The sequence below is a fragment of the Candoia aspera genome, chromosome 5, assembly GCF_035149785.1.
Source record: "Candoia aspera isolate rCanAsp1 chromosome 5, rCanAsp1.hap2, whole genome shotgun sequence".
NCBI lineage: Eukaryota > Metazoa > Chordata > Lepidosauria > Squamata > Boidae > Candoia > Candoia aspera.
The window spans coordinates 113,496,141-113,524,048 of NC_086157.1; the positions used below are offsets into that span (position 1 = coordinate 113,496,141).

Below are 27,908 nucleotides of genomic sequence, written 5' to 3' on the forward strand. Positions count from 1 at the left end.
ATGGCAATCACATCACCACAGTCATAAATGCGAACCTGTTGCCAAGCACCCAAATTGTGATGACTTGACTGCAGGGACGCTGTGATGGTCATAAGTGTGAGGACTGGTCGTAAGTCAGGTTTTTTTCCCAGCACCATCGTAAGTCCGAACCATCACTAAACGAATGGTTGTTGAGGACTACCTGTAGGTTCCAAGGCTCAGCTCTGGGTTCAAGCAATGTTTGGAGACTGAGCCATTTCTGGCACAAATTACGTTTTGCAAGTGAGCAGAAATCAAAAGCCAAAACAGTTGAAAGAACCTCTACACTTTTATTATTTAAAGTGGCTGGCAGGAATAAACTTCCTTCTTTGTAGTTTTTTAATACAACGTTATGGTCTTTGCATTGTTGTTTTTTTCTGGTGAGTGACATTAATGGCAATGAGTGAAAACCACATTATAAACCTTGTGCAAAAAGAAAAAAGAAAAAGCTGTGGTTGATTGTGCAAATAACAAACTTTAAAGGAGAAGAATACAAAGACAGTGCTCTCAGGCTGAATTGTTGCCAAGCCATTATTTTAGATACTTAAGCCAATTTTTTTTAAAGGAAATTGATTTTGGGGGATTGAAATCTGATATATTTTCCCTGAAACGTCCATGTCCAAGGAGAACACAATTAAGTTCTAAGCCAAGGACAGTCCTTTCACTTCCCAGGTGAACCAGTAATTCTTCTTTCCATTGTCCTGACCCTTTTTGAAAAATCTGCGCTTCCAAATCTTTACAGCCAAATGCAAACACTGTTTTGAAACAGAATTGCTGTTTTGCATGCACTGTTTTATGCAAACATGGCCTCCCAGCTCAAAATCCAGGAAAGTAAAATCTCCTGCTAGTCAAACTTGGCCCATAACAGAAACATCCAGGTCATTTTCCTACCAACAACATGGAAGGGGCTTGCCACTGCCTTCTTGCAAGATATTTTTAGAACTCCCCAAACTAGTCTGCACTTCTGAGATCTCCTGGTGGTCTTCCATCCATGTATTAACCAGTTGTGACCATCTTAGCCTTCTGCCACTTTGTTGGGCTTAAGCAGTCAAGCTGGACTCTTGGAAATCCCATGGTCAAATCCATGCAATTTTCTTAGCATCAATATGACAGCAGCTGGCCTTCCTCCTTCTTTAGAGCTGCCATATCTGGCTGAATGACTCTGCCTGACCATTAGATGGCAGGAGAGAGGCAAAAGATTGATTTGGCTTGCAGGAAGCTGGCTGGGAAGGTCGAAAATGGCAATCATGTGACCACGGGATGCTGCAACGGTCGTAAATGCGAACCGGTTGCCAAGCGCCCAAATCATGATCACATGACTGCGGGGATATTCTTGGAGACTGCCTGGACGAGCCCCTGCAGATTTCTTGGCAAGGTTTTTTGGAAGTGGTTTGCCATTGCCTTCTTCCTAGGGCTGAGAGAAAGTGACTGGCCCAAGGTCATCCAGCTGGCTTTGTGCCCAAGGCAGGACGAGAACTCTCGGTCTCCTAGTTTCTAGCCCAGTCCCTTCACCATGACACCAAACTGGCTCTCACAGCCCTAACATATACAGAGATATATCAGTTCTAAACAGGAAATAGTTCAGTTGCTGGAATTCTTGTAACTTCATCCCTCTGTTCTCAATAAATCTTGTTAAAGAGAACTAGGTGAGTATCATTCGAGTGGGATGGGGGAGAAAGAACAGAAGGATCCATACCTCCCATCTTGTCTTCTTCCATGCCATTGCTCATTTTAGCTTTCTGGGCATAATCTGTGCCTCAGAAAAATTGTTCCAGCACCTTTACTTGAAGGAGATACATCCCACGAGGGTGTAGCTGTTTTCTCTTGATCCTTCAGCCATGTGCAAAGGCTTCTGCTTGTCTGGCCAAGAAACACCCATTTGTCAGCTGTCCCTGAATACAAAGTTGTTTAGACATAATGTTTCCCTGAGTGGTGCTTCGCAGTAATATCCCTTCCCAGGACATCCAAGACATAAACAGTTTAAGAAGAAGATTTTAAATGTTCTCTTCCATGGGTCATTGACGCAAAAACCAACCCTTTCCGAGAAAAGTGGAAAAATGCTGTACGTGACAGATGCAGCAAACTCCAGAAGTTTAATCTCTCCTAAAGATACAGGTAGTCCTCACTTAATGACCACAATTGAGACTGGAATTCTGGTTGCTAAGCGAAGCGGTCATTAAGCATATCTGACCCAATTGTATGACCTTTTTGCAGCGGTCATTAAGCGAATCACCACAGGCATTAAGCAAACCACATGGTTGTTAAGCGAATCATGCATTTCCCCATTGAGTTTGCTCAACAGAAGCTGGCCGGGAAGGTCGAAAATGGCAACCCTGTGACCACAGGACACTGCAATGGTGATAAATGCGAACCGGTTGCCAAGCGCCCAAATTGTGATTACGTGACTGCGGGGACACTGTGATGGTCATAAGTGTGAGAACCAGTCGTAAGTCATTTTTCCAACACCGTTGTAAGTCTGAAGCATCACTAAATGAATGGTTGTTAAGTTAAGAGAGGACCACCTGTATACGGCTTTATGGGCAAAGCGCTGCATCGGTTTCCACTGGTATTTTTCACCCTGCTGAGAAACGTTAGCTTGCCACATTGTAGGTTGGCCTTCAAAATCACAAAGGTTTGCACATGCTAATGAAAAAAGGGGAGAGGAAACTTCCTTGAAAGGACCCCAAGTTCTTGCCCTGCAAAACTGCAGACAATTGGAGGGCATGACGGGGGGATGACACAGACAGCAGCAGCTGAACCCACAAGGTGAGTCTGGCAGTATTTCAACGATACGATCCTGCTAGGCTGGGCAATTTACTGGGCCATCCCAAAGGCAACACTTTCATTGCTTTATTTCACTGACATCCCATTTCCTTTCCAATAAAGCCGGTTCAGTGGAGAGTCAGCGGCTGGCTGAAATCATCCAGCAAACTCACTGCGGGGTGGAAATTCAAACTTGGGCGTCTCCGATGCTACTCCGTCAATCTAACCACCGCACCCGATTCTTTGAGTTAGCTCTCCCACAATCAGAGGAAAACAACCTATTACCAGATCTCTCCATCACCAAAACAAGAGGCAGAGCAAAGCGCAAGGCCATCCAGCCCTTGCAGAATCCAGATGGGAGAAAGAGGTTGCAAGACTGTTATGAACACTGATTTTTTCTATAAACAGAGTTTGCATGTGGACCGCAGTAGTTGCTGGAATTTTTTTTTCTTCGTAAGAGCTTCTTGGCTTTTCTACCACAAAGCTCTTCATCAAACGCTCCTGTAATCATGTGTACCTGTTTAATTGGTTCCAGTCTAGGCTTCCAGAAGAGGCCTGATCCATTTTCTCTCCCATGGGAGACTCTGGACAGTGTCTAAAAGCCGTAAGATGGAGTCTTTACAACCCATTATTCCAAATGCTGTCCAGATGCTTTAGGCTTCAGCTCCCATTAGCCACAGAGAGTGATCAGGAATTCCAGGAACTGTAGTTTAAAAGATTTGAAAGATCTCAAGTTACACTGAAGGCATTTTAACAGAAATTTTGGAAGTCTTAACGATTCTTCCATAGAAGCTGATGGTCTCTTCCCTAGCCTATCAGCTTTGCTTTCTATTTTTGCAAAAACGCACAGCTACGCGCCAAGCTATTTTCCCATCCCTGTGGAACGTCACCAATAAATGCAGTACACTCTGTACTTTTGCAAGACGCAACATCTCCAACGCAGTAGCTGGTTTCACACAACACACTCAATTCAGGTTAAGAAAACACAGTGGTTACAAGAAGATACATGAACGCAGCAAGTAAATCAACCATATTCTGGCTTAGCGTGAGGGCCCAATTCGCACAGCAGGCTAAAACAAAAGCTGAGCTTCCCAGAATCCAGTGGATTCGCACAACCCGTTCATCCAACACCAGGTTAACAAAGCACAGCTGTTTTTTTCACAGATTACACTATGGCTAAGCAAATAAGCCACGCTATCAACAAGTTAAGGTGATGCCTTGCCAAATATTTCAGTTTTAAATAGAGGAAGACAGATGCCTTGAGGGATTGCATCAACATCTCCCTGGCTGGTGTTTTCTCAAGCATCAGAGAGACCAGCAGGGACCAAGGTCTCCATCAACTGCTTTGGAGGTTCAGCTCGATTGAAAATTAGGATCTATGAACAACTGATAGTTCCCTCTTTCCACCTTGCCCCGTTTTCAGAGCCACCACCCACCCCAGTTGGAAGGAACGTACAAGGCCAAAGCACCCCAATTTGTAATTTGCATTTAATGAATATATCTATCCCAAAGTTCAATCTTTTGTGGACTTCCGCCAAGCTATCTGCTTAACTCCCCTCTCTCACCAGTCCTGGCTTGGTGTTCATGAAGGGTATCAGTTTAAATTACCGGTATTGACCACTGGGCCTTGTACAGGGGAAAACCTCCTTGGAAAATCTCCCAGGGTTCATGTGTGCCCAGCCCAAGCGTCTAGCTCAAGCTTGGCAACTTCAACTCCCAGAATTCCCCAGCCAGCATGGGATCTAGCTGGTATCTCTTTCTATTAAAACAGCCGCATCTGGGTTTCCCATCTGGCCCCTGGAACCCGCCTCCCCGCAGAACAGAATCCAGTTTGTCACATTTTTAGAAGATGCTAAATCCATGTTTCTTTCATGCACCTTTGTGATGCTGGTTCAGACTCTTCAGAGAGAATTTTTATTGTTTAGACAGCGGTGCCAATGATTGTTTAAATGCTACAGCCATTCAGGTCAAAACAATTCTACATTTTACCCTGCAATTTTCATTTGGAATGGAATGGATGATTGGACCAAGCTCTTGATGTTGTATCTCATCTTTTCAGGCTGTGAGTAGTGATAGGTGTATAAAATATAAAACGGTTACTATTGCTAATTGTGCTTTGGTACAGTGCACCCAGAAGAGGTAGATATAGCCACTGATGGAAATCAAAGATCCATCTTGGGGAGGCCCTGGGTTTATAAATAATTACTAAAAATGGCTTCCATTAGGAGCTCCATTTTCCCCTCATTTCTGAATGCTTTTGGATGGGCTGGAAACTAAAAGCCGCTTGTAGTAGGTGGTGCTAAGGAAGGTGAGTGGCCCTTCTAAGAAACCCTTCCTTCCATCAATCAATACCCATTGCCTCTCCATCAAGATCTGGCCAAGAGGGTCTCAATTACAATCAGCGATCCTATGCCTTCCCTTTAAAAAAAAAAAAGGCAGAACTCCTATATCTCAAGAGATAGATATACTGTTCTCCAAGCCAAAAGGAAGAGAAAATAATCTTTTTGCTGCTTCCATGTTGGCCTGCTTGCTTGCTTGCTTGCTTATCCATCCATCCATCCATCCATCCATCCATCCATCGTACCTTTATTATTTTTATAAATAACTCAAGGCAGGGAACATACCTAATACTCCTTCCTCCTCCTCTTTTCCCCACAACAACAACCCTGTGAGGTGGGTTGGGCTGAGAGAGAGGGACTGGCCCAAGGTCGCCCAGCTGGCTTTCACAACAGCCCTGCAAGGAAGAAACATAGACACCACCACTACTGTGGTTTAGCAAGCTCCTACGCCAGCTTCCCGAGGTGTGGGACTACAATTCCCATGGTCCTTAAGCCCGTACACCTCCCACTCATTAGTAGGCTAGAAGCCTTTCCAGAATAAATTCTATAAATAGCTGTTAAAAACAGCTGAGGCAAGTCAGTGATAGAAGCAGCCGATCTGAAAAAAACAGGCACTGTAAATAAAACAATTTTCAGTACCTAGCCGAAAAAACACGATCTTACTCCAGATTTTCAAGGATATTCAGAGTCCTGTATCTGCAAACAACTTACTCGTTCCCACCTTTAGAACATCTTTACAACACCACGATCCATTCAGTATACCGAACTTAGATGTTTTGTATACATGACAAACCTATCAAAAAAAATACATGTACAGATGTAACTTCTCTTAAACTCTGAGAGACAGACAGATATACAGAAGTTTGCATTATGTCATATCCCCACGTATAAGGTTTTACATGACCTTCATGTAATAGAACATTTATCCACAGGTAGTCCTCACTTAACAACCATTCATTTAGCAACAGTTCAGACTTACAATGGTGCTAAAACCTGACTTACGACCAGTCCTCACATTTACGACCATCACAGCATCCCCTCCAGTCACATGATAGCAATTCACGTGCTTGGCAACTGGTTCACATTTATGACCACCACAGCATCCCGCAGTCATGTGATCACCGTTTCTGACCTTCCCAGCTGGCTTGCAGCAAGCAAAATCAATGGGGAACCGCATGATTCACTTAATAACCACGTGGTTCGCTTAAACGACCATGTTTAACAACTGCCGAAAAAATGGTCATAAAATGGGTTGGATTTGCTTAACAGCTGCATCACTTAGCGACCGAAATTCTGGGCTCAACTGTGGTCATTAATCAAGGACTACCTGTAGGTAGTCCTCGATTAACGATGGCCATTGGGACCCGCAACTATCTAGCTAAGCGACGCAGTCCTAGAGTGATGTCAAGTGACCACGCCCACTTCCAATGGCAGTTTCAGCACTTCCGGTTGCCATTGCTAAGCGAATCCCACGCGGTGGTTAAGCACGACGGCACGTGATTGCCACATGTGACCTCCTGCCGGCTTCCCCACTGACTTTGCTTGTCGGAAGCCGGCATCCCATTCCCAGTCCACCAAAGTCCATTTACGTTCATGGTTTCTTGAAATTGAGTTCCTTCCCTGCTTCGCTAGTGGCATTCCTCTTGCTTCCTTCCAGGAAGACACTCGGCAGTGGATCTCTCTGGGGTGCTCCAAGCTCGGCCACGCGTGGTCTGAACATTGTGTTCTCAGCAGATTTTGAATGCTTTGCTGCAGAAACAGCCTGCAAGCCCCTGGCGGTCACACCCAAGAGCAGGGGGGAAATTGAGCCTACAGCAAGGGGCTTTCTTCGTCCCCGTCCGTCCCTCCTGAAGACCACCACCACCACCAAGAAGCCTTTATGCAAAGAACTGCCACCCCCCCCCCCGCCCAATTAACCTCTTCCTCCTCCGCCTTATTCCACCGGACTTGCTCACAGCCGCTGGGTCCCAACGGCTCCCCTTTTGTCACCCCGATCTGGTGGGCACAAAACCCCTAGAAATCTGGCACTGGAGAAGCCGTCTGGAAGTCAGCGCAGGCTGCAAACGGAAACTGCAGCAAGATTATTGTTTGCGCTAAGACGGAAGAATAATGAAATACCCACAGTAGAAGATTGGATTATAAAACTGACGGAGCTGGTGGAAACGGCAAAGCTGAGCCATTTGGTCAGGGAAAACAAACAACTGCTTTCTAAAAGGCTGGCAGCCTTGTACGGACTTTTTGCTGAAAGAAGGAAAGACTGAATGTATGGGATGTGGGGATTAAAAAGGGTTAAAGGGGAAGTGGGAAGAATAAGGTGGCAATAGCTCAAAAGAAGGAAGGGCGGAAGTCACAAATCTACGTTTTCTTTCTTTTTTTTCACTTCTTTTAATTTTTTTTCTTCTGATTTTTTATTGTATGGAGAAAATTATATATAAATACATAAAAGAAGAAGTCAGTGCAGGGGTCAGGTGGCTGACCAGCCGGTGCTTGGACACATCCAGCGATGGGGACCACCACCATCATTCTGGGTCACAGGTTGCACTGCCAAACTGGCACACAACTGTCCCTTTTTCCCCATCAAACTGGAATATCCTGCAGAAAGGGGCTCATCTCCCAGAATTCTCAGCCGGGACTCTGCTGGCTTGGGAATTCTGGGAGCTGAAGTCCATCTACCTGAAAGGTTGGAAATGGCAGCCCAAGAGAATATCCATTCATCGCTGCATCTTGAGAAATACTGATATGGCAATTTTCTGCAGGGCGCTGTGGTTGGGATTGCTACCACATGCAGACCCCTTCCTCTAGGTCAGTGTTCAACTCCCAGAATTCCACAGCCAGCATGGCCGGCTGGGGAATTCTGGGAGTTGAAGTCCACACGTCTTAAAGTTGCCAAGGTTGAGAAATGCTGCTCTAGGCCATTTTACTATACTACAAGTTTTGGAAGTGAATTGAGGAAGCCCGTGTGGGGAAGGGGCGAGCGTGTTGGACTAGGAGGGGGAAGACCCAGCTTCTGGTCTCCCCTGACCAATGGAGCCAATCACTTTCCCAGCCTACCTCACAGGGTTGTTCTTGTGGGAAAAAACAACGAAATGAAATGAATGTTCAGGAATGAAATGAATGAAAAGCAGGAGACACATCTAATAAATAAATAAATGTTCTGCAGTCTAATAAAGAATATAAATGTGAAATATCAATTTCGAATAAAGAAATAAATGTTCTGCAGTCTCCTGTACAGTTAAATCTCAAACTGGGTATGCTTAAATCTTCCCAGAATCAAACAAGGAGGGAGCAGAGAGGATGAAGCCGACCCAACCTGTAATTATGTCAGCTTGCCCCTTCCAGCAACGGAAATTAACCCACCCACCCCGTAATTAAGCTAGCATATGGAGCCATACAACTCATACATCTTACAGAGAAATTTTTACCTGGCCCAGCCCTACCTGGGAGGACAGCTGCTTGTCTTTTGCAGGCATCAAAGCTCTTTCCAGACATCTAAAGAAAAGGAAGCCAAACCTGGGCCTTCGTGCTTCGTTTTCCTTTTTCTGGAGGTTTTAACAGAGGCACCTGCATTTGAACGGCCCTGAGCCCACAGGTAGATGGTTTATTCTCTATCCCAGGTTTTAATGCAGCGAATGCTCAAAGTGTCTTACCGTGTCAAAAACACACTGAAATACACCAATGCTAAAGCAGTAGAGCTACAATCATTCAATGCAGGTAGTCCTCAACTTACGACCATTCGTTTACTGACCATTCAAAGTTATGACAGCACAGAATAAAGTGACTTGCGACCGTTCCTTGCACTTACTGCCTGTGGTCACGTGATCAAAATTCAGGCACTTGGCAACTGGCATGTATTTATGAGGGTTGCAGAGTCCCAAGGTCACGTGATCGCCATTTGCGACCTTCCCAGCCGGCTTCCAACAAGCAAAGTCAATGGCGGGAAGCCGGATTTATTGAATGACCATGTGATTCACTTAATGACCATGGTGATTCACTTAACCACCACAGCAAAAAAGGTTGTAAAATCAACTTAACAACCACTTCACTTAGCAACAGAAGTTCCGGTCCCAATTGTCATAAGCTGAGGACTATCTGTAAGTTATTCCTCCAGGGCAGTCTTCTGCACCAACCCAAAACACAGCCCCCAGATCCATCCACCAATATGACCTCTCCCTCTGCTATTCGACCAGTGGCCACTGTATTAGCTTTTTTTGGAAATGACTGAAAACAAAGGTATTTAGAACAGATTTTGAACAACATTGCTTTCTGTAGACTGGTTATGGGGGGAAGCTATTGCGTAGTGTGGTGGTTTTAACTGTTATGTTTTATGTCTTATTTTCATTGGATTGCTTTGTACCGTGAATACGTTACCATTATTTCAATGACACTATGAGATGGATGCAAGGAAAGGGAGGGAGAGGGAGGGAGAGATGGAGGAAGGAAGGAAGGAAGGAAGGAAGGAAGGAAGGAAGGAAGGAAGGAAGGAAGGAAGGAAGGGCCGATGGATGGAAAGGAGGAGGAAGGCAAGGAGAGACAGATGGATGGATGGATGGATGGATGGATGGATGGATGGATGGATGGAAAGAGGAAGGGACGAGAAAGGAAGGTAGGGAGCCTTGGTTGTTTTAGAGGCCCATCTCAACTGCTCATCACAAGTGGAGAACACAGTACTCCAATTTAATTCTTGAGGGAAAGATGCAGGAGAAAGTTACTCCAAATGATCTTTTCCTACAGCTCTTCACATCCATATAAATTCAGAGCAGGCCTGACCATGCATCAGTTACCTAAGGCTTTCAAGGTTAACACCAACCCCTTAATTGTCTCCCAAAAGCATCCTGCTACTAGTGCAGATCCTTCAGTGCAGACATCAAGATGACCTCAGCTGCTTTGCTTCCATACTACCTCTCCCCACCTCCCCAAAAATATGGAAGCTTTGGGATACTTTTCAAGGGTAGTCCTATGCTAAGCGCATCACAGTAGTCTAGCCACAAGGGAAGCAAAGCATGGATCGTCAACTCAACAGCAAACATTGCAACTAGGAGACGACATGCAGATGTTTAAATGGAGTCCTGACACTGTTGTTAGCTGGAGAAGTCCCCAGCTTTGGCCAACTATCCAATTTTGCTCCATTCTTTGCGGGAGGGGCTCCTTCCTACCAGCGAAGGCCCCTGAGTAATAACAGGAAGCTGAGAAAGGAATCACCAGATGAGACTATGCTTACTCTAATGGGAATGCTGACATCTGAATGAACAATCACATGCAGGTAGTCCTTGTTTAGCAACCACAATCAGGATCGGTCACTAAGCGGAGCAGTCACTAAGTGAAACCACAACTTATTGCAAATGACAAACCAAGATTGTTGGTCCACGTCCTACTTAAATCTCTAATTTGCTTTGCATTCCTACAGACATTTTAATAAAGACCAGGAAGCTTATGCATTCTGCAACTGGGCCCTGCAAAACATCTAAAAATCAATTCCACCAAATTCCGTTGCCCGGCTTTGAAAAGATAACATAATCGCTCAGTATCAACACAGCCAGGAAAACTTAATGTTTCTCCTCAAAAATGCCTTCAGTGGATATTTCAACATATTCATCTGAGTCAACAGTTGTCTGCACTATTATTTCTCAGCCTTTAATAAAAAATACCACGGGAGGAAAAGCTTCCCCCAAAATGGAATTGTTGTATTAAAAATTGATTTAATAACTATCGACTAAAAAGGCCTGCAAGGAAAATAAAAACCACTATGTCTGCTCCTGTCCTAATAAGATAAACTGTTTTCTAAAATATTTTTTACTGTTAATCATCCTGAGCTGCAACACAGGAAAGATACAGATTTTTTTTTTAATTTTATAAGTGAAATCTCCCTCACACTGAGCACAAACAAGGAACAATGCAAAAACACAAAAGAGCAGAGATGGTAGGGAAAATAACCTGGATGGGGATAGGGAGGGAAGGAGGGCAGGCAGGCAGGCAGGCAGGCAGGCAGGCAGGCAGGCAGGCAGGCAGGCAGGCAGGCAGGCAGGCAGGCAGGCAGGCAGGCAGGCAGGCAGGCAGGCAGGGGAAGAAGGGAAGGGGAAAGGCAGGGCAGGGCAGGGAGGGAGGGAGGGGAGAAGAAGCAAGAGAAGGGAGTGAAGGGAGGGAGGGATGGGGCATCAACAAACAGCCCTTCCAGGTGCCATCTTGTTGCAGAATATAGTTCCCATGCGCCTGCCCACGGTGGCTCTGGCAGAGTTTCATGGACGAGGGAGCCAAGCCCCCACCAAGAAACTAAGCACCGTGTTAAAGTCCGCATGTGCCACACGGTTCACAATTCACCACGTCCCAATTCGAGGGCAAGATACTTGCCCCAGGCATGAAATGGGACCGCGCTGCAAGTGCAACGTCATTTTCAGAGCCTTTCAAGGGTGATTCTGCTCCGGTTCAAGTTTGCAAAGCCTCACATAAAGCTCAGCACACTTTCCCAAAGTTTGAAGCAGCCCATTTTTGCCCCTGGAACAACCGTTTTGCACTCGAAAGGGGCCCTTTCAGATTCAAACCATTTCAGATCCAAAAGATGTTGCACACCCCCACCCCACACCCAGCTGGGCCCCTCAGAAGACCTCCTCTTTATTAATCCAACAGCTGCACCGGAGAATGCGTCCGCTCAATTTCTGTCAGCACTTCTAGCCTGGGCAATTCCCTTCAATGAGTTACCTTCATCCTTCGAACTGTGGATTCCCCACAGATTGTCCCAGGACACCCATTCCCAAACTGGTGGGCCCACCCCAGACCTATCAGGACCGCAGCGTCCAGATTCCTGCAAACAGCAGTCCGGGCACATCTGGAGGGCCCAGGTTAGCAGGAAGTGAATGTTAGGAAATCAATGAATTCCTGGAAAGCAGCGATACTCTCTGACGTCCACGTCATGCTTGCGGCAAGCCTGACAGAGAGGCAGGTTGTACTTTCACACATCAAAGGACGTGACCTCACTGGTTTTCGAACCAGCCATGCACATCTAACGGAAGGAAGCACCCCTTTACCTGTGGCTGGAAAGCCATTCAATGGAGGTGCACAGCTGTGCAAACCTTCATTTCTACAGGTATCCTCGACTTACAAGCATTCATTTAGCGACTGTTCAGAGTTACGAGGGCACTGGAAAAAGTGACTTGCAACTAGTCCTTGCACTTATGACCACTGCAGCATCCCCATGGTCACGTGATCAAAATTCAGGCACTTGGCAACCACCATGTATTTATGATGGCTGCAGCATCCCAGGGTCACGAGATCACCACTTGCGACCTTCCCAGCCGGCTTCCAACAAGCAAAGTCAATGGGGGAAGCCGGATTCACTTAACGACCGCTGCGAAAAAGGTTGTAACATCAGGCATGACTCACTTAACGACTGTCTCGCTTAGCAACTGAAGTTCTGGTCCCAGCTGTGGTCATTGAGGACCACCTGTATCTGCAGAGGTGCTATGAGCAGAGTGAGATGCTTGATGTCTTCTACCCTGGTCCCCAGTCCTCAAACCTGGCCCACCAACAATTTTAGGAGAGCCCACCCCCTCCTGCAACTGTTCCCCACAATGCCAGAAGTTGAATCCAAAACACTTTGCACCCAAAGTTGTACCACTGAATACAGGCCTCTCCCCACTTATCCCTCCAATGCCAGGCTGAAGAAATGGCATGTGGCACAAAGCCACAACCAAGGGAGATCTCAGACAGGCGTTGCCTGGATTAGCCCTTTTAAGTGAGTCCAGCCTCCGCCCAACAAGGAAATGCCACATTCAGCCGCCAGGTGCCAACTTTAAGGAAGCAATAAGGCAGGGCCAGTTAGCTTTCACACCGAGCTTGCCAAAATCCAGATCTTGATTCGTGTATTATTCTAAGCCAGCCTTTCTCAACTTTTTGACCTTGGGGGAACCCTTGAAATATTTTTTCAGGCCTTGGGGAACCCCTGCCCATTCAGGCTCAAATACAGGCCAGAAGCTATAAAAATATTCTATTCTTTTCACGGGTAGATCTGTTTATATGCATTAACCATGTTCTTAAACTAAAATTAAAGGCTGAAACCGACCTCTTTAATGCGACGTTGCCTAAATTTGAAATATTTTTTTAAATAAATCAACTTCTGGGAGTTGAAGTCCGCACACCTTAAACTTGTTAAGGTTGAGAAACACTGTGCTAGACTACCAATTTTCCAAGACTGTCCCAAACTTCCTTGCTATCGTCCACTTAAGAGGCGCACCCTCGCCCCATCCTCTGATTTCAGAGCCACAGCAGTTTCAGAAATCATGAGAATGTTCATTATATATCAAGCAACTGTGCGCAGATTTAGGGTTTTCCACTCCATGTTCAGCTGAAAGTGGGAAAAAAGGGAGAGAGCAACTTTATCCAGAAATAATACAAATTCCCAGCATCCAGCCCTTTGGAAAAAAAAAATGTTTGCTTGGTTCTCTCTGGAGTGCCAAACGCATCTGGCAATGTTAGTTTTGTGCAGGCTTCCAAACCCAAAAGCAAAAACAAATGACACACTATTTCTCTGGAAGCCTTGCAGAAAAAGCAGGCTGTGCTGGAAAGGCCAAGGGGAAAAAAACAGGATGATTCAAATACAGGTAGTCCTCGACTTATGACCGTTCGTCTAGCGGTGGTTCAAAGTTACGACAGCCCCAGGAAAAGTGCTTTATGACCTGTACTCGCACTTATGACCGCAGTCACATGATTGCAAATCGGGCACTTGGCAACCAGCTTGCACTTACGACTGGTTGCAGCGTCCTGCGGTCACGTGGTCATGATTTGAAACCTTTTTTGAAGGTTTCCAGTAATTCTGGTCCCAATTCTGGTCATAAGTTGAGGTCTGCCTGTAAGAAACCGAGGCTGATGATTAGGACCTTTGTTTTTTTTCATTCTTTTCCTGGACGGGTACCCTGATAAGTTTGGAAACTCTTTCGTTGTTTTTTTTAAATGAACCTCGCCATTAGAAAACTAGTTCTACAGTACCAGAACCCAAGAAAGAATGCAATGTGCAGCCACTTCCAATTCCCATCTTGCCCTTCTGGTTTAACTTTCAGAAATTCTCTTAGCAAGTGGAAAGTTTAAGGTCATACAAACTGGACTGTGCTTTAGATATGAGTCCTCAAAGCACACCTCAGAGTGCACAGGAGCATGAACATAGCACTGTCGGCAACTCTTTAAAGCAGCCATGTCCTGGCAATCACATGTCAGCTGCAGATGGCCATAGAGACAAAGAGAGAGCTGCTTTAAAGAGTTTCAGACTGTGCTACATTCATGCTCCTGCGCACTCCAAAGCACCTTTCTGGAATCAAATCGTATTGCAGATACATACTCTCCCAATCTTCTTCCATTTTTTAAGACTGGTCTATCAGATTTTCTTCTAATATAAGCTTCTTCACATAAAATGGGATATAGTTAGACTAATCAAACAGAAGCAGCTATAAGAAATCAGCATCTATTCAGGACCACAACTAGCCATGAGCTCCTTCCTCTTGATTTTCTGGCTGGGGAATTCTGGGAGTTGATGTCCACCCATCTTAAAATTGCCAAGGTTGAGAAACACTACTGTACAGTATTAACACTCAGCTACTGATTACCTAAATCTGATTAAGGTACCTTAATACCTGAAGTGTATTGCATTTATGGCATAGGATGCATAAATGGGATTTCTTGCTTTGTTCTTTATTATTTCTGCATTTACCACTGTTAGTTCAGCCCACCTGCACATGAGATAGAGTGCAGAATGCACCCAAAATATGACAGTGGGAAACATCTGACTTGGAACATTTTGCATTGTGTGCACCCCAGAAAGTAGCTCAGTGGCAGATTCCCCCAGCCCAGAGCCCTGCAGGTTCACAGGACTACAACACCCATCATTCACTCACACAAGAAACTAACCTGGGGAATTCCATTTCCCTACAGACTTGGATTTAACAGCAACGCAGCTTGCCTGGGCAAGCAAAGCAATCTAGCTTGTCTTCCTTTACTAACCAGTAACAGGCATTCCCACAACCGCCCAGAGTCCCCTTTTTGGGAGAGATGGGCGGTGATAGAAATTTGAAAAATAAATAAAATAAATAAACTTGGTGAACAAGGCTGGCCCCAAATGCTGGAATGCATGCCATTATGTCTTCAACTCCAGCCAGTCGGTCTTTTTCAGACACCACCAGGGAGCAAGTGGAAAAGGTTCGATCCAAGCTGGCACTCACTCACTCCCACATCACTTAGAACGTTGGAACCGGGATGCATGCAAGCCAGAACAGAAATAAGCTAAGGCTGCTTGTCTCTGAAATGGTGGCTTGGCAATTCCGTAACACAGACACAGGGACAGAGAAAGGAGGACAGAGGGATTGCAAAAAATAAATAACAATAAGCTCTGTAACCTTAAGCGACCTTTCCCCCTGTTAATCGTATTTTTTGGAGCAGGGAACCAAAAACAGGCACAACAAATTGCAAAGGGATTTGTTTGCAAGGCAGGGCCGAATCCCAGCACGCCTACGAGATGGGATCAACAGAGAGGAGGTCCCAGCTCTCCGACACGTGTCCTAATCCGGATCTTAGCCACGTTGCAACGTGCTGACGGGAAGGGTGCCCTCCACAACCTGTCTTTGCAGCTTGCTACGCCATGCAACCGTTTTCAAACGCACACATCCGCCTTTGTCATTAAAACCCATATTTTGGAGGAGAAACTTGGGCAGCTGCAAAATTGTTTTCCACCCGTCAGAGCCAGCCTTCCAAACCAAGACACCTGCAACTTCCTTGAGGGGGAGTTACAAAACATCATCTTGCTAAAAAAGAAACCAGTGGTTATCCTCTTATTAGATGTCAAAGCCTGGCAAATGGTTTCATTTTACTGTAATTTTTCTTTTTTTTAAAGTTTCTCTTAGGCTGCTAATCGCTGAGCTACAATCACTGCTTGGGGTAGGGAGAGAAAGAAAAAGTCTAACCCAGGTAACATAACCAGTCAATTTGGGGTGAGGTTTAAAGGCAAAGGGCTTTGGTGACTTGGTTTATTAGTTAAATTAGCCAAGGGCATTTAAAGGAAGAAGAAAGAAAACTCCTGTCTGAGTTATTAGGCATGGCCCCTTCTTTATACAACAATGGATCATTGGAGTTTCTATTTGGAAAATTAGTAACTGGGCTATTTACGTTTAAGCCGTGTGAGTTTCACAATTGTGCGATTAAGGACGGGCCCTGTCCAAGACCCATGAAAATATGGTACTTGAGGTTCGTAATGCCTGGCCCAGCTCCACCATGTTCTACCAAATAATATTAATTATTATTAATATTAATTAACGTATTAAATGTATATGCTGCCCAGCTCCCAGTGACTCTGGGTGGTTAATAGTCAAGGCTAAAAGAGACCACATGGGACCAACAGATACCTACTTGGAATCCCCAGGATTCTGGCTGCAACTGACCTGTTTTTAAAAAATGCTTCCCGAAACATATTAAATTAGGGCACTGGCATTCTGCAGAGCAAATCAGCCGACTTCAGCATCATGTTCATGGGCAACAATGCCTTTCACGTCTGCCAAAGTCCCACGGGGGTGGCAGACAAACTCCTGGGATCTGCTCCATCTTCTGCAAATGAATGTTTTATGACTGGCAAAGGCCCACCAGGGCAGCCTGTTTGTTTAACTACTTTGACTTACATTCTGCTTTCCTGCCCAGTTTGTTGGCAAGCAGGCTGCCTTCCCGCAGCAGCAGCAGCCGCTTTGCAAGCGTGCCCAGTGGGGTCATGCAAAATTTCGAAGGCGCACCTGCTTAAAATAAGATTGCCTAGCCTGGGGCTCAGATGAAGGAGCCTTCATTTTTAAAAAGACGTTGCAGGAGGGGAGCTGAGTTAGTCTACAGTGGCAAAAAAAAAAAATCAGGAGTCTGGTAGCAAGTTTTCTGACTAACCGATTCTATTCAAAGGCAAAAACTTCTGTGAGTTGCAGCTCTCAATGGATAGGTATCTGATGCATCTAATGCACGCATATGCGTCCAAGGAAGTGAGCGTGCACCTTACACCTTTTAGTAAAAATTGCTTTCAATAGACAGCTTTAACCTTAGCTGCCCAGCTCAAGTTCAAGTGGAGCAGGAAGAGGTGAGTGCTTTTAAGAAATCTGAAGTCAGCTCTCCCCTTGCTGAACCACAGTCCATCCCAAGAAGCAAAGCAGCGTTAAACTCCCGCCCGCTTTCCCTCCAGCCTGTCTTGGGAAATGCAGAAGGCAATCAGCTATTTCAAAGCACAAGATTGGTGTCGCAGGCGTGCAAATGGGTCAGAGCAAGACCACCCCTGCCCGAACCGGAGATGGAAGTAAACCCCTCGAAGCCCAAGACTTTAACAGGATGGTGCAAAAAACGAATCAGTTTTTTCTTCCCTGCTTCACTGATGATAGGATTGACTGGGCAGTCAAGCAGTTCTTCTCTGCGGGCTTTATAAGAAATGACTCCGAAATACGTAAAAAAGAGACTGGCTTTCTCTAGCTCAGTAGCCTCCAAATGGGACGGACTACAGTCCCCATCATTCCCAGCCAGGGAGTTGTGATCTAGCACCCCTGGAAGGCTGGTGTAAAAACAGCTCAACTTGAACGTTCACTAATGCAACACAAATGCTATCAGAATGGTAAACACACTTGCTCAATGTGTGTGTGTGTTTTGTTAAGAAAAACTGTTCTTTAAACCAATTTGGGAACGGGGGAGGCAGCATTAGCTGTTCATTTGGCAATGCCCCAGCGTATGGCTCACAACTTCCAGATTAGCACACACCAACAAAGGGGATGTAAATCTTCTTACCGTTCTGTGAATTTGTCCGTCTCCAGCTGCATTCCTGTATTCCCTGCTCACTTTGTTCACACAACCTGGTCAGGCTAAGGGATGCCTTTGCTAGGCACGCTCTGCATTCACCTTACTGAGCTTGGGGTACCTTAGAATATTCTGCGAAGCCAGTCAATGGTTATTATATCATATCATATCATTATTATATTTAATTAAACATGATTATATTTAATAGTTCTACATATTATGTAATTATATTACATTTATTACATTTAATTATTACATTTAATTAAATATTGTATTGTATTGTATTGTATTGTATTGTATTGTATTGTATTGTATTATATGATTCAATCTATTAGGAAATCCACAGAACAGGGACATTCGGAAACTAGGTGAGCGCACCGAGGGCACATGTAAAGCAAGAAGTACCCTATACAAAAGAAAGCCTTTTAACTGAACACAAACTGCAAGATTTTGAGGATGCTGAAAAGCACCAATGAAAATCAGCAGTCTGGGGCCCCTTTTCCAACTCACCTATTTTATTCCAAAGCATCAACTGATGAAGCATGCTGCAGCTCTGGAAAGTTGATGCCTTCAAATAAAATTGGAGCGTTGGGAAAGGGGGTCCCGGACGTCTGATGGTTGCCACCAGAGACTAATGCGGATTCCTCCTCTACAGCTTAAAGCAGTGTTTCTCAGCCTTGGCCACTTGAAGATGTGTGGACTTCAACTCCCAGAATTCCCCAGGAGTCCACACATCTTCAAGTGGTAAAGGCTGAGAAACACTGCTTTAAAGCATAAATGACAAGCTTCACTGTCACCTTAAATGGAAAAGTGAGGATTTTTAAAGCAAAATTTTTCATGCACATTCTTTTCTACAGCATTCAATCCCCCACATTTTATGGGACACCACCCATCACCAAAGACAGCCGGAACACACTCCAGCAGGACCTGCACACCCCTTCATAGGCAGCTCAGCCCTTGCGATTTTACTTGTCCTTTTTGCTTCCCTGACCTCCCCCTCCCCCCCAAAACCACCCAGGATGTGTGGGAGCAATCCCAAATAAAATAAGACACTGCCCACCCCCCAAAACAGGAAGCGCTTCAAATCCGAAGGGCTGATTTCTGTTGGAGAAGGAGCCCAATTTACCATCGGGCTGAGCCGTGAAATCCCAAAAGGGCTTTGCACGGGGAGCATCGCACAGCATGGAAGTCGATCTGTCTGCGTATCTATCGTCTATCCCACTTTTATTATTTTTATAAATCAAGGAGGCGAACACACCTAATTCTCCTTCCTCCTCCTGTATTTGAATTTAATAACCTTATACAAAAGTATCCTGAAATAATGGAAGTCTATGCTCTGGAAGAATGTGCAGCATTATTAGAGGATCCAGGAGCAAATGTCTCAAAATGAGATGTGGGTATTTTACAAGCCTTTGTTTCATCCCCTTTCAAGATTTTAAAGCAGAGGAGTTGGACTACAGTTCCTACGATGCCCAGCCAGAATGGTCAGCTGGAGAAGACTAGCTTAAAACACCTCTCACCGAGAGGTTTCACTCCAAAATTCCCAAGTGATCAATGGATGGGAAATACTCCCTCGGGCGGCCCATTTGCTCTCATGCCAACTTTTTCCAGCATGAAGTCCTAATTGTCAAAACCGCAACCCTTCTGCAGTATCGGTTGGTGTATTGCAATAAGCAAGCCATGATCAACATAGCTTACTGAAAAAAATCACAACTGGGTTTGCATAACATGCTCAACCTTAAGCTACGGTTTAGGAAGCATCAAGGCTGGGTTCCTACAATGCCTTAAATCCAGCTAGCTACATTATGGCTTAACAGAACATGTGAGGCATGTCAGGGCCTGACTGGAAAAAAAAAACAGCTTTGGGAGTCATAACCAGGTTCATCCGTGGCAGCAGATACAAACAAGCGCACAAAAGTAAGCCACAGTTAAGTTTACTCTTGGCGTATTCGTTCAATTCAGACCCTGTAGCATATTCCGCAAACCAGGATTAAGTTTTCATGGCTTAACACAACAGCTGGGTTTTAATAATACCCTTCGCCGGGTCAGTTAAAACCCAGCAGTCAATTTGCAAAGCTTGCTTACTTTTAACCTTGGCTAGTGTTCTGGGGGAGGGGGTTCCACATCCCGCCAAACCAGAAATTGTGACAACTTACTAACCAGGTTAAGTATGTTGTGTAACATGCAACCCAGCCAGGGTCTAGCCTGTGCTTGAGAATGATAGGAGTGCAGGCCATCTCATCTGGAGGCCCATGGTTTACGGAGAGTTACCCAGAGCAGCATTATAGATGGGGCAGCATCCCAAATGGTTTTGCTCCACTTGTTTCACTCCCAGATTGTGTGGATCCACTGCTGAAACCATCCACTTTCCCCCAAATTCTCTAGCACTTCAGAAACCTTCAGGAATCATTGTTCAAAAGCTACAGACCACTAGAATGAGCCATTCCCAATTCATCCCACCCCCCAACCCAGGCTAAGCAAAACAGGGTGCCTTTGGGCCTCTTTCCTTCAACCCAACCTACCTCACAGGGTTGTTGTTATGGGGAAAGGCGGGGGGAAAGATGCCAATATCTTTAGCTCCTGAAAAGAAAGCAGGATATATATCTAAGGAATAAATACACTGTAATGGTATGAGGGAACGACCTTGAGGGGAAGAGATGCTGCCTAGGGAATAATCAGATAAGAGAGAGAGGAGCCCACAGCTGCATAACGGGAAAAGAGAGGAACTTAAAAATGTGTATCAGGCCGTAAAAGAGATGGCGGGAGATTGGTACTTTCAGACTTGCAAGATTCTGTTAATGCAGCCTTACAATAAAGTAGAATTAGCTCATCTGGTCGTGTTTCCTGTCTGGTTTACCTGGGAGGGCTGACATCCATCTTGCAAGTCTGAAAATACGTATCTCCCGGTGTCGCTTTTAACAGGGCTGGCCTCACTTGCAATGCTACTTCAGCAGTGATGCTCCGAACGGATGCTACTGCGCAGAATTGGCACCCAGGTGGAAGGAAAGAGTGTCGTCCAAGCGCAGAAGGAGCCGATTTTAACCCCCGACACCTCCAGCTCAAGGGGCAAGGAGTCTTGCTTGGCTAGAGATAACGGGATTTGTAGGCCAAGATACCTGGAAGAAGCCAGACTGTCCCATTTGTAAAACCAGAGCCCAGTGCCCCCTGCCTCTCGCACAGTTCGCCCCCTTCTTATTCTCCTGAAGGGGGAAGGTGGGATGGGCAGCTAATAAATAGATATGCTGCAGGTGAGCATCCAGGTTATCCTGAAGATGCATCAACAGCTTGCACTGCAACCTGCAAGAGGTGGATTAAGGCATTAAGGAGGCTGTCAGTTGCAATGCTCCCACATATTCCTCTTGATTAAGCCGATGAGGCTCCATTAATCTTGCTCAGGCTTCCCGGAAGCAGCTGATGCAGCTTTTATACCTTTTTTTTTTTTTTAAGGACACCAGATAATTCCTAAATGCTGAGGAGGGAGGAGAGAGTGTCAGTGCTGCCTTTAGGAACCAGATGGATCTCAAGTGCTCATAAGAGAAGCACAGCTTCATTCAGGTAAGTAAAATCAACTGTTTGGCATCCTGCCACCTCCCACCAAGGTGTAAAAATATGGGGGGAAAAAGTCCCAAAGGTTCATCAGAGTTCTGGATTATTTTTTTTAAAGGCAGCTGTTACTTACGACTTTATGGCGATCCAAGTGGCATAGAAGACCACTGGAATCAATTTTGGCCAGATTTAGGGAAAATTCAAGGAATGCATTTTATAGATAGTATTTTTGATGCTAAGGAAATGTTACTCAGATAAATTCTAGGATAAATCCCATCTGTTTGAGAAAATGTAAAGAAATGGGTGCATGTGCGGTGGTCTTAAAGAGTTCTTCCATTGTTTTTGACTGATTTTTCATTTAAATGGAGCAATTCAAAATATTGCATTAGACCCTAAGCTGGCCTTATTAAGGGGTGTTTTTTTAATAGCTAAATGACACCAGAGAACAGGAAGGGTTGATAGTTTTATCAGTTGCAGCCAGACAAGTCCTGGAAGATCTTGGAAAACAGGAAAGGGTTCGAATATTTCCACATAGTGGGAAATATGCTGGAAATCCACACTAACAAAAAGGTTGACTTGTCCCCAAAAGATGTCAATAGTACGATAATGCAGATGGTGATTTTTATCCTACCTGGTTTAAATGTATTATGTGCAAAAAAAGCTAGCAATGGTTTGCTATGGATGCCCAGATATTTGAATTAAATAAGGTTAGATGCATTTTGCTTTGAAATTCTCTGCACTGTCTTGTCCATAAAATGTAAATAAAAATTTCCAACAACAAAAGGCGTGTCCTGAAGCCCCAACAGAATTTTGGGGAATTTTTTAAATAGGGTTTGAAAAGGTGTCTGAGTTTTCCAGCTTTGCCCATGCAAAGAATCACCTCAGGACCACAGCCCATGCTGGAAAGGTATTTGGGGTGGGGCTTTATGACACCCCCTGGGGAATTCTGGGAGTCGAAGTCCACACCTCTTCAAATTGCCGAGGTTGAGAAACGCTGTTTTAAACTAACATGTACGATGGCCTCATGGTGAGAGAAAGGCAGAAACACATTTACATCCCATTTCAGCTTAAACAGGTTAGTGATATACTGGGGAAAATTAAAGTTGGAATATTATAACCACAACTACGTATTTTGCCTGACTCAGCAGCTGCACCTAAAATCAGTTGATAAAGAACCTTTTATTTTATTTAACAGTGGCGGCTGTTGCCAACTGCCCATTTCTGCTTCAGACAAATTTTCCAAGCCAGAGGCCGTTCACATTGCTAAGAAACATCAAGAATTTTACTTAGGCTTGGCTGCAAAGTTTTAAAGCACAAGCCTTTGCAGTAGCGTAGTGTCTCCTTCGTGTCACACGACCTGGAGATGTGAAATAAATTATCCCCATTTTTCCTGTTTTTCCCCCCCCTTCTCTAGTAGTGGTTTCCACCTGCCAGGCATCCTGGACCGAGATCTAGCAGGGAGGAAAGGGCTGGGTCAGATGATCTCATGGGCCCCCTTCCCGCCTGATGCTCCCACAGAAATCTGTGCCTGCCACTCCAGCCATTACAGGGGAAAATGAAAAGGCTGTGCTATGCTCAATTCTTACTGTTGTTTTTCCAAGCTTCCTACTTGAGACAGACCATCTCTGAACCTCCATGCAAATCTAGTCCCCAACTCGGGGGTGGGGGGAGACTTGCCCCAAACTGCACACACAGATGGTCAAACCCACCTGCAATTCTTGGACCCCCAACATGCTTCAGTATGCAGGATACCTGCTTGCAGGCCAAAAACCTCAGATGGGTTACCCCTTTCCCATTTTCCCAAGTCACAGTTGATGAGAAAGGGCTACACAGGATGGATTTCTGCCAGCAGCAGAAGTCCTTCGACCCAGCAGGACGGACGAGCCAGCAGGACGCAAGTCCTGCCTGGCGCTGCAAAGTTTCTTAAATTCTCCTGTTTCCCCAGACCGATCCATACTTTTCTTTTCCAAGAGGAAATCTTTCTAAAACAGGACTGTAGGGAAAAAAAATACTCTAAGTAGGGACTGATGCCAACATTCTTAATGGTAGAGGAACTTCAATCCAATACATCTAGGAAAGACTCAGGGGGAGAAAAAAACCTTTTAATTCTGGATACCCTTTTGCTCTGCAAGTCCTGGGTTCCTTAAGAGCTGCGTGTTTATCCTTCTTAGTGACTTTTTTTTTTGCAACTGGGGGTGCGGTGCTTTGTATAATACTATCTCGCCTTTATTATTTTTATAAGTAACTCAAGGTGGCGAACACACCTGATACGCCTCCGTCCTTAAATAAATAAATAATGCTATCTCATTCAACATTGGACCACAGGAGGTGCACCAGAGAAAAAAAGCAAAATCAAAGGGTCCTAAGAAGGATGAAGCCATGTGAGGCAAGAAATTGTTGGGCTTGAAAACACACATTTCCCATCAGCCCAGAAAATTCTTTGAAGGCGCTCCAAAATTCTCAGGCAAAAAAAAGAAAAAGTTGGGAGATAAATGGAGCAAAAGTGAGTTTGCACGTTACACTAAGCAATCATGAGATTGCTACGTATAATGTACAATATTCTAAGCAATCATCTAGCGTGGCACGTGAACCTAGCCACTATTCCTTGCCCCACAAGCCATGGTTTGAACAAGCTCCCTATGACTTTCGCCTGACTTTGTTTTAACCTGATAAAAACACAGACTTTGGATTTTGGAGCAGCCAAAATTCAGGACGAAACTGGATTAAGCCACCCAAGAGGTGATTAACAGAAAGTTAGCTGGGCCACAACATTAGATCCACTGAGTAGAAGACAGAAGGCAGGGCTCAACTGTCCAACTGTGATTTATTAATAAGCCACAGATCCAGGGCTCACTTTGTGCCAAGCCCAGCCTTCAACCCTACATACATACATACATACATACACATGCTCCAACATCAGTAACCCAAACATTCTTTACACCAAGGTGAACTACAAGTTCTGTCGTTTTCTTGGAACAGCACAAATGCAGTTTCGCAAAAAAATTCTTCCATATTTTTTCTTTTTACTTTCCAGTCTCTCTCATCCAAAGTCAACTCAGCTCTGATTATGCTTAGGGCTCCCCCCCCCCCCCAATATCAGCTAGGTACTGTCACTTAAAACAGTTTTAACGTGGCTTTAAGAAATTATTTGCATCATCATCATCATCATCATCATCATCGAGGTCAGCCTACCATCTTGACACCGCTGGCTTTCCCTACAAGCTGCTTCCCTGAAATTAATTGTCAGGAGCTCTCAGACGCATAGTCCACAGCCCCACGGCAGGTCGAACTGTGCAATTATTCCATCTTTTAATTCTCCGCCAAACTTTTTGGAGACGGAACAAGGAAAAGCGCGTAGAAAGCAGAAAAGCTGAGAAACTTCCAGGAACAGGCGAGCAACCAGTATTTAATTTTGGCCTGTCAAGGCTGTCATTAAAGAGGCAGAACAGAAAAAAAAGGGCCACTGAAACAGGAGGGAAAAAATAACATTTGCAGCCTTCCCCCTTTCTGCCTGCAGTGGTAACCAGGGCACATTAACTGCACCAGCACTGGCAGGTTTCGCACCAACAGGCTAAGCCAAAAACATGGTTTACACACCCCAGTGCCTTGGGCTCTTCCAATACAGGAAGCCACAAATGACCACACACATTTGAAGTTCGGGCGCTGTGGGCAAGCGGCTAAGAAACTGGGCGCACCCCCGCTTTCTCTTCCCACCCCCCCCGGGTGGGCAGGGGGGAAGCAACCCCCTCCTCTCCCAATCACCAGGTGGGCCCCTTAGAGGGCATCTCTGCAAGCAGGCGACCCGGACTGCAATTCCCATCTTGCTCAGCCCACCAGGCCAGGTGGGAGGGATGGGAGGCGAAGCCACCTTTGGCAGACCAGCGCCAGCGAGCCCCACCGTTTGGGGTCCGCCAGGAGTCAGGACCCCCCTCCGAGAAGGGGGACCGCGAGCGCCTGCCGCCCCCCAGGAGCCTCGCCCTGCCTCCGCCGCAGGCATCGCAGCGACCCGGGCGGCAGGGCTGGAGCTGGGGAGCCGGCAACCCGCGGCAGCGCCTGCAGCCCGGCTCCCGCGAAGGGGCGCGACGCCCAGCCGGGGGGCCGCGGGCTGCGCCGGCCTGCCGCGCCCCGCGCCCCGCCGCCGCCGCGCGAGGACGGAAGGGGCCGCTTCGCTCCCGCGTGGCTGGAAACTCCCCGCCGGGGCTCCGCGCGGCTTCCCGGCGCCCGGGAGCCCCCGCGACCTTCCCGCGGGCGAAAGCGGCGTCCGGCCGGCGGGCACGCGACAGCCACTCACCTGGGTGCGTGTCGCCGCCGCCGGACCGCCCGTCCGCCCGTCCGTCCGTGCCGCTGCTGCGCTCCGGGCGCTTGTGTAACCTCGCCGAGCCCGACCGGCCAGCCAGGGAGGGGGCGCCGCTGCTCCGCGGCGAGGGCGGCACCGGCTGCTTCCCCCGCGGGCCGCCCGCTGGGCTCCCGGCGGCTCTCAGCGACGAGGGACGGGGCTCGCAGGACCCACCAGCCGCCGCCGCCGCCGCCGCTTCTCCGCCCGCAGCCCGCCGCGCAGGGGAGGCGAGGCGAGGCGAGGCGGAGCTACCCGCAGGAGGGACCCGCCCAGCGACGCAGCCAGGCCGGAACGGGGCTCCCCGCGTGGCCGGGCGAGCTCCAGCCCCGCAACCGCGCCTGCCCGCCGCCGGTTCCCCGCGGGCGCCCGCGAGTCGAGGCAGAGCCGGCCCCGGCGGCGCTGCGGCCAGCAGGCGGGGCCCTCGGGCCGCCCTGCCCAGGTCTTCCTTCTAGGACGGTCCCCGCCTTCTAGGACGGTCCCGGCCGGGGCTGCGACCCTTCCCCGCGCCCCCCGCCCAGGTCTTCCCCGCTCTTCTGTTCGTCCGAGGGCGGCCCGCCGAGCCCCCTTGCGCGCGCCGCGTGGAAACGGGTGGCGTTCCTCGCCCAGCGCGCCCCAAGTAGGAAGTGGAGACAGATGTCAGCTGGAGATGGAGGGATGGATGCATGATGGAGATAGGTATAGATATCGGTAGGTAGAGGTAGAGGTAGCTATAGATATATAGATATAGATGTAGATGTAGATACCAGTATAGGTGGTGCACGTGTGCGCGCGCGCGCCTCTCACACCCACTGACATATATGTAGATACAAACTACGCGCGCTCGGTCTCCTGGCCCAGACACTGACCCAAGGCAGGACCGCGGTTATGAATCTGCCGTACAAGATGCGGTGAGCGCGGCCGCCCCCGGGCACCAGTTTGATGGAAGGGCGCCTTTGCTGCGCCGGGGAAATGCGGAACGGCGAAGATTCGCGTCCGGAAAAATGGGAGAGAGGGAACAATCGTACATAAAAGTGGATATAAATCAAGCTTCAGCGGGGATGAGAAGTAGCGGCGCCCCCGCTTTTACCGAACGCATCGAGACGCAGCTCTTGCGCGGAGCGCTTTGACTGACTGGATTGCGGACTTTCTCCTCTGCTCTTAAGGGGGGAAGTTTTCTGAAAGGGGCATTCTGCCCGGGCAACCCGGAAGGTCGCGTCTAAACACATTTGTCCTGCATGCAATAAACTAAGATCAACCCTGCTCCCTATTTATTCTGGCCACATGGTAACAGGACCTGGTTACAACCTTAGAAACAGCATCACAACACTTCGTGGGTTTCTGTGAAGTTACTTGAAAATAGATTACTTGGAATAGAGCAGGGTTTCTCAACCTTGGCAACTTTAAGAGGTGTGGACTTCAACTCCCAGAATTCCCCAGCTAGCTTTGCTGGTTAGCTCTGATGGCTGGGGAATTCTGGGAGTTGAAGTCCACACCTCTTAAAGTTGCTAACATTGAGAAACACTGGAATAGAGGTTAATAAGAACACATGACATGCATGTGTTTACAGGTGCCTTATTTGATATCATGGTGTTATAATAGATGGTAACATATTACTGTATCCCTTATTTTATTTTATGTCTCTGCTTCGCATAGCTGTAAGCCTGTAATAAATAAAACTACTATTTCTAAAATGACAGATGGCCGCATGCCTTGGATTACTGCCCTGGCAGAAAAGGATGATCTCCATCTCCTGGGCAGGAGAATTAAGGGATACAGGCCAGGCACTAAAAATGGGCACCTTCAGAAGTGGATTTCACCCTCGCTGGATGAAGGAAGCCTGGTGGAAAAATGGCAGGCTAGAATTTATCAGCAAATGACACTGAGAAGGAATGAGAGGAACTGATTTGTTTTCCAGCATGGATGTTTAAATTAACATTGCTTAGCCAGACCCATTTCCCCACAGATGATGATCTCAGTTATAGGTAGTCCTCACTTAACAGCCATTTGTTTATGACGGTTCAGACCTACAACAGTGCTGAAAAAACCAACTTATGACCAGTCCTCACACTTACAACTGTCGCAGCATCCCCGCAGTCACATGATCACAACTTGGTCACTTGGCAACCAGTTCGCACTTATGACCA

At 46.6% G+C, this 27,908-nt stretch overlaps 2 protein-coding genes across 2 annotated transcripts in view; one reads left to right on the top strand and one right to left on the bottom strand.

Annotated features, from left to right (window-relative positions):
* GDPD5 (glycerophosphodiester phosphodiesterase domain containing 5) overlaps nt 1–25,848 on the bottom strand; it is a 136,390-nt gene extending 110,542 nt beyond the window's left edge. The window contains exon 1 of the mRNA XM_063305986.1: nt 25,741–25,848. The gene's annotated coding sequence lies outside the window, so the exon portion shown is untranslated. The remainder of the gene's footprint in view (nt 1–25,740) is intronic.
* Nucleotides 1–27,908, top strand: part of SERPINH1 (serpin family H member 1) — a 415,650-nt gene that overhangs the window by 338,997 nt on the left and 48,745 nt on the right. The gene's annotated exons all lie outside the window — the stretch shown is intronic.